A 12516-nucleotide genomic window follows, 5' to 3' on the forward strand; every position below is an offset into this window, starting at 1 on the left:
ACTATAAGTATTTTTTTTTTTTTTTATAACCGGGTGTTCTAATTAGCTTGCATACACCTCAGCTAATTCTTGAGCTTCATCGTCAAGTACTTCTCTCGCCCCTTATCTCATCACCCCTTTCATCCCAAGCCTTATTCCCTTCTCCTACACAAGGACAACAAGCCCAATTACACACAAAAAAGTAGAAAATGTTAACCAAACTCAAACCAGCAAGAACCCAGTAGTAGTAATCAAAGTGAGCCTTGTTAATATTACTTGAAACCCAACTCTCATTGCCTCCCCTCCCCGTCACATTATTAATCGTATTCATTATAGCACTCGCTAACAAGTTTGCAATCCACAACCAGATTAATTACAACAAAAGTGTGGTTATTAGAGTTGGTATAGAAAAGGTCATTCTGGACCAGTATGCTGATATACTCAATTGTTCCAAAGGTGTGTTTCCTATTTCTTTTTTGGGCCTACCTCTTGGTGTTAGTCCTAGACTCAAATCAACAAGGGCTCCTATCATTAGGAAATTTAAAGTTAAGCTTGCCAGCTGGAAGAAAATGCATCTGTCTTTTGGTGGAAGATTATCTTTGATCAAATCTGTGTTGAGCAATCTTCCCGTCTATTATTTATCTTTGTTCAAGATACCTGAAGGAGTTGCTATAGAACTTGATAGAATTCAGGCTTCCTTTTTATTGGGGGGTTCTAATCTTAAGAAAAAGGTTCATATGGTTAAGTGGCTTGAAGTTACTAAAGAATTGAGAGTTGGTGGTCTTGGTATTAGAAGGATTAGAGATGTGAATCTGTGCCTTCTGGCTAAGTGGTGGTAGAGGTTTGGGTGTGTGGAGAAGGCTTTTTAGAAAGAAATTATCTGCAGTAAATATAAGTATGATCCAAAATCTTGGTTGCCTTCAACTGATATCCAGATCAGTGGCTCTAGGGTATGGACTGACATATTGTCAGTAGTTGTATCTAAGCCTATCTTCTTTGATTATCTGCACTCTCATATTAGAATTGATTTAGGAGATGGTAATAGATGCTCTTTTTGGAATGACTCATGGATTAGTGCTAGTTGTTTAAAATTGTCTTTCCCTAGACTGTTTATTCTCTCACAGGATAATGAGGCCTCTGTCTTTGATATTTTGAGTAAAAGGACTTCTTCTAGTGGGTGGGTGTTTAACTTCAGAAGAAAACTCTATTGCTGGGAATCTGTAGATCTCTTTAATCTTGTTCAATTGCTTAATTCTAGCCCAGTGTTAAGATCTGGTGTTGAGGATAAATTGGTGTGGACTTTTGGTGCCTCAGGGGTTTATTTAGTGAAATTAGCTTATGAATGGCTTTTTTGCACTGACAGATCAAGTTTACTGGTGCCTAGTTTGCTATGGAAAGGCATCTCTCCTCCTAAAATGCAATTCATCTGTTGGTTGGCATAGAGAGGCAGACTTAAACCATGTGTTTCTTCAGAATATTAGAGCTCTGGATCCCAGTGGTCCCTCTCTATGCTGCTTTTGTAATTTCTATGATGAAGATGTGAGTCATGTTCTACTTCATTGTCATTTGCTTGGTGTATCTAGTCTGACTTAGTAAAGTGGTGGAGTTTGGTGTGGGTTGTGCATGAAAATATAACTCAGCTTTTGGATTGGTGGAGTGGTTTTAAATTTAAGAAAATGCTCCAGAGTATGTGGGATGCCTTGCCATCTGTGGTTATGTGGTTTGTGTGGAAGGTTAGGAATGAAATTAGATTTGCTGGTTCAGGGGCTAACTGGTGTGAAGTTTATGAGTCCATCAAGTTGCACATTGCCTTTTTGGTGAAGTATCACACTCAAGGGGTGGTTTGTTCAATTAATGATCTACTGTATAATTTGGAATCCATCAGGGGGCTTTGAATTGTAGCTGTTGTTGTATATCTCTTTGCTTCGGGTATAGTGGCTTTGTTATGTCTGTTGCTGATGCGTTGTTGTGCTAGTGGATGCTGGTGTTGATGTATATCTCTTTGCTTTGGGTATAGTGGTTTTGTTGTGTCTGCTGCTGATGTGTTGCTGCTGCTGTGTTAATATGTTAGGGTGTGCTAGTGTGATCATTTGTGTGTCCATTAGTTGCATATTGCCTCTTTGGTGAAGCTTCATTCTCAGGGGTGGATTTTTCTATCAATGTACTACTTGCAGTTGGGTTGTTGCTGCTGAAGAGCTGCTCTGTGTTGCTCAGCTGCGGCTGTTGTGTTGTTCTGTTAATGTGTGCTTCTGTGATTCTTTGTCTTGGTTCCTTTTTTTGTTGGTTGAGTTCTTATCAACTAGCTTTTGGCATGTGTTAGTATATGATTGGGTGGCTTTCTTGTGCCAACCTAGTTGGGATGAATAAGGTTCACAATGATTATAGCGATCCCGGTTATCCCTTTATTGTTTTGTTGTTTTCTGGACGCGGTTCCGTGGAGTTGGTAGTTGTACCTATCGTGTTGTCAACCTTTAAACTCTTTTGTTTGAGTTTTAGAATATGTTGGGCTCGGTTGTTTCAGGTTGGTAGAGCTTTAACTCCCATTGTTGTAGCCCAGTTTTTTTTTTTTTTTTTGAACGGTCCGCTCGAGCGGGTCTTCTTGCGCTCGAGCGGGGTTTTCACAGTTTCAGTATTTCGTGCCTCTGCAAAACTTCTGCAGATGTGTTTTCTACGCTCGAGCTGATTTCTTATGCTAGAGCGAGTCACGCTCGAGCGTACTTGTTAGCGCTCGAGCGGGTGGTACTTTTTGGTGTAAGTTCTAGAAGGGAGAAATCTACGATCGAGCGGACTGGTTTTCGCGCTCGAGCGGATGTACTTTATTCTTGTGCCTTGGCGCTCGAGCGGGCCTTCTTGCGCTCGAGCGTACCTAGCTTTTTGTCCTTAACGCTCGAGCGTTGTGTTCTCCGCTCGAGCGAGAGAGTCGTATATCAGTTGACAGCTAGGCTATTTTAAATCACTTTTTACATCCACACTCTCTCTCTTACTTTTCTAAAACACCATTGGAGAGCTTCTCTCACTAGAAACCTAACCTCTCTCTAGGGTTTGATCTAGCTAGGGTGTTCTCCTTACCTTTGGTCTTTTTAAAAGTTGGGTTGATCGTTGAGGGCTACCTTTTGATCCGAAAATATTGAGCATTGGAGCACGTTGAGTTTCTTCGTCTTCTCCGTTGAGTGCCAACTTTTGAGGTAGGGATAACCTACTCCATCTTATGAACTTTGTCTTTAAATTTTAGCATTTTGATATGTTGGGGGTTGTTGGGTAATTTTGAGAAAGTTTGGGCCTTTGTGTAACAAAAGTTGGGGTTTTAAATATATAAACCTATATGCATGTTAGGCATAGAGAAATGAGATCAATGTTGGGACATTGATGGAAATGAAACCTTAGGGTTGTTTTGTGAGTTATGGTAATTTTCCCTAATTGGTTGAATTAATTAATGCATATGATTAATTGAAGAAAACGAGGAATTGAATTGAGAATGTTGAAATTGGGAATGTATGGGACTAAAGAGTGTAGCCGAATCATTTATTGCTCATCTAGTTGAAATGTTGATATATCATCCAATTGTTCATTTATTTCCTGCTTAGAAATAATTGCTTTGGGCTACCGGTGGAGGGTAGTGTTGATTGTTGTAGACAATGCATGATGATTAGGCAAACTAAAACTAATCAATTGGATGTGTCATAGAGTATGACGGTTGATAGAATACATTAACTTTGTGTGTTAGTTGATTGTGCGTATGGCCAATGTGTTTATATGCATTATGTATAGACAGTTGATGGAATACGTTAACTTTTTGTATTGATTGATTGCGTATGTGATTCTGTGTTTATATGCATTACTTGTGTGTGGGAGGAGATGGGGGATGTACTCCACGGTTTAGGGGAAGATGGGGGGATGTACCTCTAAACCGGTTAATGGTTTAGGGGAAGATGGGGGATGTACCTCTAAACCGGTTTATGGCTAAGGGAAGATGGGGGATGGACCCAGGGATGCAGCTCATATGCTCTCCCATTGTAATGTTGAAGTGTTGATACAGCTCATATGCTTATCTATTGAAATGTTGATATAGCTCATACGCTTATCTGTCGTGGCATTGATATAGCTCATATGCTTATCTGTTGTAGTAGTGATGCAGCTCATAAGCTTATCTATTGAAAAGTTTGCTTGATTTGATATAGCACTAAAATGTATATCATTATCGTTTGTGAAGTATGGAAGTAGTTTATGTGTTATTGATACAACACCAAAATGTGTATCCACCTTGAATTTCGAAAGTGTTCTAGTGATGAACTACAATCTCATCAAATGTTTTGGCCAGAGTATTGAGCCTTGTTTTCAAACTCAAAGTTGAATAAGAAATGGAAAGTGAATTGTAATATTGAATTGACTGTCATGGAATTTTAATAAGATGTAAATGGAAGTGAAAGTATTGACCATCTATCAGTTGCTAATCTTTTAGGTATTGTTCATAGTCGGTTTAGTATATTCCCACTGGGTTGTGGCTCACCCTATATGGGAACATCATTTTCAGGTACAGGTAGCATGCCACCTCTGAGGACATAGCTTGGGAGGCTAGGGGCAGACATACTTTTGTTGCCTTATTTTCTTTTTGATGTATTACATGTAAATTCAAGCCAAGGGCTCAATGTGTAACCGAGCCAGTTCTCTCTTTTGTAACCAAGTGTTAACTTGGAAAGCTGTAAGCCCGTAGGGCATTTGCTTTTGTTGTTAACGTGTAATACTTTTGAAATGAAGTACTCTGATGAATTGAGGAAATGTGGATCTTTTGTATATAAATGTATGATTATATTGATGGGTTTAGGTTATTTTTATTGGGGCGTGACAACTTGGTATCAGAGCGTACCGGGTTCGAATACTTTGGGTACGTGGGAAGTGATTAGTATCACAATGGGTTTGTCTCACTTGTTAGAGACTTAGACGTAATGTTATGTACTTATGTGATAACATGTTTATGTGATTATTTGGGTATAGAATGTAGTTTCTTGGATGTTGATTGGATCCTTGGATTTCTGGGAGTCTTGTTGGAAAGGCACTTGATCAATGTTGTTTCTAACCGGAACTCTAGCAACGCCTCGGGACTATCATTATCCGGAAATAAAATTCGTAAGTGCTTATGTGTTTATGGGCTTACGTGGAGTGAATTACAGTTGTCCATGTATTAAGACGTAAGTGTTTAGCTTCGGCACATGTATGAGTGTGCTAACGTGTCTCTGTTACTTTTACTAGGATGCCTAGGCGAGGAAGTTGCGATTTCCCTCCTTCCGCTCGGGAAGAGTTGCGGAAACAGTTTGTGGAGTTACGCCAAGGTACTACACCTTTGGTGCAGTTCGAAAGATGGTTTGCTAACCTGTCGAGGTTTGCTCCAGAATTGGTGGAAATAGAGGACTTGCGTTGTTTCGAGTTTGAGAGTAAGCTGCGTGACGACATCCATGTAAGGATAGCGAGGTCTTGGCAAAAGAGATATAGTGTGCTTGTTGAGGCAGCTACCCATGTAAAGGTTGCGGTGCTAGCAATGGGGCAGAGTGGGGAGGGAGCCATCTCGGCAACTCCCGTGACTCAGGGTGTTGGTAGGCCTTTTAAGAGGCAGAGGGGTTTAAACTCGCAACAGGGAGGTCGGGCTAGAACTACCCTTCCAGTGTCGGATTTGGGTTCGGGAGAACGTAAACAGAGGGGTGTCATTTGTTTCAAATGTGGTCTACTGGGCCACAAGGTTTCGGGTTGCCCACAGAGGGAGGGGGCAGGGTTAGCAGTTCAACCAGTAATTGTACCACTAGGATCATCTAACCAGCCGGGTTTTGGACCGATCAAATGCTCAGTGGGGAGGCAGTTATTGGGGTCATCATCAGCTCAGATTCTGAACCAGTCTCGTGCTCAGGCACCGCCTACTTGTTGGATGTGTAATCAGCCAGGTCATATTCGACGTTTCTGTACTCAGCCGGGGGCTTCTTTAGGGGTTTCGCAACCTAGCCAGGCTCAGTTTCATTCGACTGGGCAGGAACAGTATCGTTTTGGGGGACTAACAGGCCAGATTGTGAGGGCCTCAGTAGAGTCGAGTTCCCAAGCCCCAGTTGGGGAAGTTTGTAGTTGTTCCAGGTGTGGACAGAGGGGGCACGTCAGTAGTTCTTGTCCGTGGCTTGTAATCTCGTAGGTTACCTTATGTTCGGGGATGACCAACTTCGGCGGTCTAGCAAGGAACGGTAGTGGTGGTAATACCGATGGGATGGTTTTGTTTTGACTAATCCGTTTTGTAATCGGTGGATTATTGTTTTGTGATCATTGGGTTCTGTTGTGTAACCAATGTGTTTTGGGAATGTTGAAACATCTAAACTGTTTGTTTATCTATATATATATATATACATATATGCTTTGTTTGCTAATTTCCCTGGATTGGGTGAATTGGAGCATGTTGTAGCTCTAAAGTTTTATTAATGTAGTAAGTTGATGTAAAACCATAAAATTTTTGGTATCAATGCCCTTTTTATGCGTGCATTTTGGTCTGGGAGAGATGAGGGCTGATGAGCCATGCTTTCAAATTTGAAAGGATTACTGAGAGATATTTATCTTAATCAGGATTACAAGGAGGCGAGAACAGTTATACTTACCGGGTGTTCGAAATTTCATTAGTGTTATCTATTTGACCTTATGTGCGTGAAAGTGATGTTGATCTACTGTCGTGAGGACTCCTCGAGGGGATGTGAAGTGTGCGAGTAATACTAGGTGTAGTATGTATTTAACATGGTGCTTTACGAGGGCATAGTGCATAACCTTATTAGGAATAGACTTGTACCTTCGTGGTAGGTAACGCTGCCGAATTGGCATATGTACTGGTTGGTTGTTTCGAGTGAGGGAGTGTTGGCCCCTACGTGAGGGTATGGTTGTTGGCATCAGGGAGTGATGTATTGTAAGCAGTTGGTGCTATATCTCGAGTAGTAGTATATGGGTATTTCCTAAGTTTTTGGGCTCCTTTATTTGATCAAATGTGATAGGTTTGTACCTTAACACTGGTTAGGTCGGGAGATGCTATCGCAAGGGTTGATTGGGTGTGCAGCCCGTAGTTAGGGTGTGATCCGTGGATGGAGTCACAATGGTATGGTGTTTGCGGATAGGGATGTGGGTTAATAGTGAGGAGGGTGAGAACCTTTACTCTGCTGGATAATTAGAAGAGTGAATCTTTGAAAGCCTTGTCGGCAACCTGTAACGGTGTCGGGGTTTGGTTCTTGATGGTTGCCTAGCGGTAGTTTTGACTAGTGGTTCCGCACGGAGGCTGGACCTCTTGATGGTACTCTCGAGATGAGTGACAAGTAAGATATAGAGTAACGAGTGGACCTTATGAGTTATTGTGGGATTCGGTATGGGAGTAAGAGGGCTTGCAAAATAAGGAGGTTTTGCCTAGTACGGTTGATTGTGTTAGATGTGATGGTTTCGAGAGTTGCGCGGTGTTGGCAAGACTAAGTGAGAATGTTCGAGGGAATGTGAGATTTGTATCTCGAGTTAGTGGAAATGGTACCTATATGTTGGTTCGTGTTTTGGATCTTGCTAGTTAGTGAGTCCATGGTGACCCCATTGGTTGTATAGGGGTAGTGTTCGTATTGTGATTGGTTATCAATCGTTGGGTTTGGGTTGTGAGTGGATGCCGGTAGCATTCTTGGAAGGAAGAATAGTTCGTGTTCCAGAGTAATGAGTATAGCGTTGGTCAAAGTGGTCCTTCATGTTTGGATTGTTGTGATTGAGGTTGACCATGTCGGTCTTCAGTTAAGGAAGTAAGCAGGCTTGCTAGATAGTCATGGTGGGGGACGGTGATTTCCTTGGACGCAGTGTTGATGCGGTTCAATTCTAGGAGATCCGGTGAGATTCCAAAATTTGTGGTTTGTGTAAAGACTTCGTGGTTGGGGTTAGTGGTTTGAGTGGCACATCAGTGTGTGGATTACTGAGTGTGGAGTTTATTGAGTTGATTAGTCAGCTTGTCGGTATCGGGTTTTGGGTTGGCATTGGTCACCTTGAGTTTAGTCTCGTTTGTTGTAGACTTTGTATGTTGATTAGGGAAAACTGAAACTAATCGAACATGTTTTGTCATTGAATCTTACAGTTGGAATAATACATCTGATATATGTATTGATTGATCATTGTGAAGGATTGGCTTTTTATACATTAGGTATGTATGATGTTTGGCTTGATATTGATACAGCACTAAAATGTGTATCATTTATGTATTAAAGGGGGGTATTGTTGGGACGAAATTGCAAAACCATGATTTTCTTATGCCTTATGTGTTGTTAGTACTGCTGTTATTTCTATTAACTATCATTATAGAAATGTTATATTCTGTGTCGGTTGTGGCATCACTGTGTGAGTGATGGTTGTGGATAGTGCTGTTTTGGAAAGAAATGGAAAACAAAATTTTCCCAGTGTTTGGGCCATCTAAGGGCATTGTTGAAAAGTTGATTTAATTCAAGGATTTTAAAGAATTCCAGATTAATCTTTTGGGCAAATAAACTGTGGATGACTCTGCGTTTTGGGTAACACCGTGTTTGTGAAGAATGTTTGCAAAACTTTTGGGTTTTCGCATGGAGAGTGCAAGATTTATTCCGGAACGTTAACGTTGAAAATTTAAGCATCTTTGAGAAATGCCTCTTGAACAAGAAAATGTTTTCTTATTATCTACTCTAAAGATTTGCTTTAGTCGTGTTGTTGAGTAGTGACTTAGCTTGAAGCACTAGTTGGTGATTGGTGAATTGCTTCGGGAGAGGTTTGGTTTGTTGAGGCTTTCGTACCTATAGTGTTGTCATTTAGAACGTGTTCCCTTGGTTAGCCTCTTCCTTGGTAAGAATGAATCGAAGGTTTGTTATGAGAGTAATTTCTTTCCTTGGGGCTCGGGTGTTGAGTGCTCTGTGATTTGTTGGCCTTGTGTTTAGGTGTCTCCTTAATTTCGGGGATGAAATTCTTTAAGGGGGGAGGTTATAGCGATCCCGGTTATCCCTTTACTGTTCTGTTGTTTTCCGGACGCGGTTCCGTGGAGTTGGTAGTTGTACCTATCGTGTTGTCAACCTTTAAACTCTTTTGTTTGAGTTTTAGAATGTGTTAGGCTCAGTTGTTTCAGGTTGGTAGAGCTTTAGTTCCCATTGTTGTTGCCCAGTTTTTTTTTTTTTTTGAACGGTCCGCTCGAGCGAGTCTTCTTGCGCTCGAGCGGGGTTTTCACAGTTTCAGTATTTCGTGCCTCTGCAAAACTTCTGCAGATGTGTTTTCTACGCTCGAGCTGATTTCTTGTGCTCGAGCGAGTCACGCTCGAGCGTACTTGTTAGCGCTCGAGCGGGTGGTACTTTTTGGTGTAAGTTCTGGAAGGGAGAAATCTACAATCGAGCAGACTGGTTTTCGCGCTCGAGCGGATGTACTTTATTCTTGTGCCTTGGCGCTCGAGCGGGCCTTCTTGCGCTCGAGTGTACCTAGCTTTTTGTCCTTGACGCTCGAGCATTGTGTTCTCCGCTCGAGCGAGAGAGTCGTATATCAATTGACAACTAGGCTATTTTAAATCACTTTTTACATCCACACTCTCTCTCTTACTTTTCTAAAACACCATTGGAGAGCTTCTCTCACTAGAAACCTAACCTCTCTCTAGGGTTTGATCTAGTTAGGGTATTCTCCTTACCTTTGGTCTTTTTAAAAGTTGGGTTGATCGTTGAGGGCTACCTTTTGATCCAAAAATATTGAGCATTGGAGCACGTTGAGTTTCTTCGTCTTCTCCGTTGAGTGCCAGCTTTTGAGGTAGGGATAACCTACTCCATCTTATGAACTTTGTCTTTAAATTTTAGCATTTTGATATGTTGGGGGTTGTTGGGTAATTTTGAGAAAGTTTGGGCCTTTGTGTAACAAAAGTTGGGGTTTTAAATATATAAACCTATATGCATGTTAGGCATAGAGAAATGAGATCAATGTTGGGACATTGATGGAAATGGAACCTTAGGGTTGTTTTGTGAGTTATGGTAATTTGCCCTAATTGGTTGAATTAATTAATGCATATGATTAATTGAAGAAAACGAGGAATTGAATTGAGAATGTTGAAATTGGGAATGTATGGGACTAAAGAGTGTAGCTGAATCTTTTATTGCTCATCTAGTTGAAATGTTGATATATCATCCAATTGTGCATTTATTTCCTGCTTAGAAATAATTGCTTTGGGCTACCGGTGGAGGGTAGTGTTGATTGTTGTAGACAATGCATGATGATTAGGCAAACTAAAACTAATCAATTGGATGTGTCATAGAGTATGACGGTTGATAGAATACATTAACTTTGTGTGTTGGTTGATTGTGCGTATGGCCAATGTGTTTATATGCATTATGTATAGACAGTTGATGGAATACGTTAACTTTTTGTATTGATTGATTGCGTATGTGATTCTGTGTTTATATGCATTACTTGTGTATGGGAGAAGATGGGGGATGTACTCCACGGTTTAGGGGAAGATGGGGGATGTACCTCTAAACCGGTTAATGGTTTAGGGGAAGATGGGGGATGTACCTCTAAACCGGTTTATGGCTAAGGGAAGATGGGGGATGGACCCAGAGATGCAGCTCATATGCTCTCCCATTGTAATGTTGAAGTGTTGATACAGCTCATATGCTTATCTATTGAAATGTTGATATAGCTTATACGCTTATCTGTCGTGGCATTGATATAGCTCATATGCTTATCTGTTGTAGTAGTGATGCAGCTCATAAGCTTATCTATTGAAAAGTTTGTTTGATTTGATATAGCACTAAAATGTATATCATTATCGTTTGTGAAGTATGGAAGTAGTTTATGTGTTATTGATACAACACCAAAATGTGTATCCACCTTGAATTTCGAAAGTGTTCTAGTGATGAACTACAATCTCATCAAATGTTTTGGCCAGAGTACTGAGCCTTGTTTTCAAACTCAAAGTTGAATAAGAAATGGAAAGTGAATTGTAATATTGAATTGACTGTCATGGAATTTTAATAAGATGTAAATTGAAGTGTAAGTATTGACCATCTATCAGTTGCTAATCTTTTAGGTATTGTTCATAGTCGGTTTAGTATATTCCCACTGGGTTGTGGCTCACCCTATATGGGAACATCATTTTCAGGTACAGGTAACATGCCACCTCTGAGGACATAGCTTGGGAGGCTAGGGGCAGACATACTTTTGTTGCCTTATTTTCTTTTTGATGTATTACATGTAAATTCAAGCCAAGTGCTCAATGTGTAACCGAGCCAGTTCTCTCTTTTGTAACCAAGTGTTAACTTGGAAAGCTGTAAGCCCGTAGGGCATTTGCTTTTGTTGTTAACGTGTAATACTTTTGAAATGAAGTACTCTGATGAATTGAGGAAATGTGGATCTTTTGTATATAAATGTATGATTATATTGATGGGTTTAAGTTATTTTTATTGGGGCGTGACAATGATGCTATTAACACTACTTTCTTTTATCTTTATTGAAGTAAGATGTAAGGATTTCTCCTTGGTTCTAATTCAAAAAAGTTTACTTTTGCTGGTAAAAAAAAAAAGGTTTGCAATCGACATTCCTATCCCATTGAGAGTGGTAGCAATGCTCAACATACATCATGGGAGCTCTGAAAAATAGAACTCATTTTGCCCTATGCCATTGAATGCCTCAGCCAACCCACTCAAGAACTACTAAGCCACTAACCAAAGTGCTGACATGTTATCCATGGCATGTGAAATGTCAGAATACCCTTCCTCGATTGCTTTAGCCCTCCTGATGCACTCCAAAATGGCAGTAACTACCATGGATAAGAAGGAGTAACAAAGCTCGATACCTATTCTTTGTTTGCGGCTTAGGTCCGCGGGCTTTTCCATGACTTTGGAGGCTAGGGGGAGGATTACACGGTTATAGAGAGCGATCCATAGGGTTAGGGAAATGACGAGGAACATGCCCAATGAGCCTGCTGGGATTTCAAAGTTCGAAGTGATGTGGCAATCCATGGACGATGCTTGGAGGACCAGAAAAGAGTTTTGACTGATGGTTATGGCGATCATGATTCCGGTTGACCACAATGGGATAAGCTTGACTAGGGATTTTAGTTCTTGTACTTGATCTACTGTGCAAATCCAACGGTCTGAAGTCTTTCCATCAGGGGATGAGTCTTGCTGAGGATCTCTTATTATGCAAGCTTTGTTTAGGAACCTAGAGAAAAATATACTAAATAGAAAATAGAGATAATCCATGAGAACAATATTAATTTCATGGTTTAATGTTAGACAATTATTCATGAATATGATTTTGGGTCAATTGCAAGAGGATCAACATCATAAATTCTCCAAATGAGTCCCACAAATCACATCTACTTCAAAACTTGGGCAATTTAGGAAGCAAAGGTCTCATTGGTATCGTTTTCATTTTTCGTGTTTTCAAAAATAAGAACAATATGAAAAGTTTGAAAATATTCATTGTTTTCAGATTATTTTTATTTTTTTTATTTGGTGACAAAACACTTTTCCAAAATATTTGAAAACATTTGAAAACTAGTTCAATATA

General features: G+C 40.4%; 1 pseudogene; it reads right to left on the reverse strand.

The window, feature by feature from the left end:
* Positions 1 to 33: 33 nt before the first annotated feature.
* LOC145802630 (protein NRT1/ PTR FAMILY 1.2 pseudogene) lies at positions 34 to 12206 on the reverse strand (annotated as a pseudogene).
* Between the last annotated feature and the right edge of the window lie 310 nt (positions 12207 to 12516).

Source organism: Camellia sinensis, chromosome 11, assembly GCF_055761805.1.
Source record: "Camellia sinensis isolate YWXY chromosome 11, ASM5576180v1, whole genome shotgun sequence".
In the NCBI taxonomy this organism is placed as follows: domain Eukaryota; kingdom Viridiplantae; phylum Streptophyta; class Magnoliopsida; order Ericales; family Theaceae; genus Camellia; species Camellia sinensis.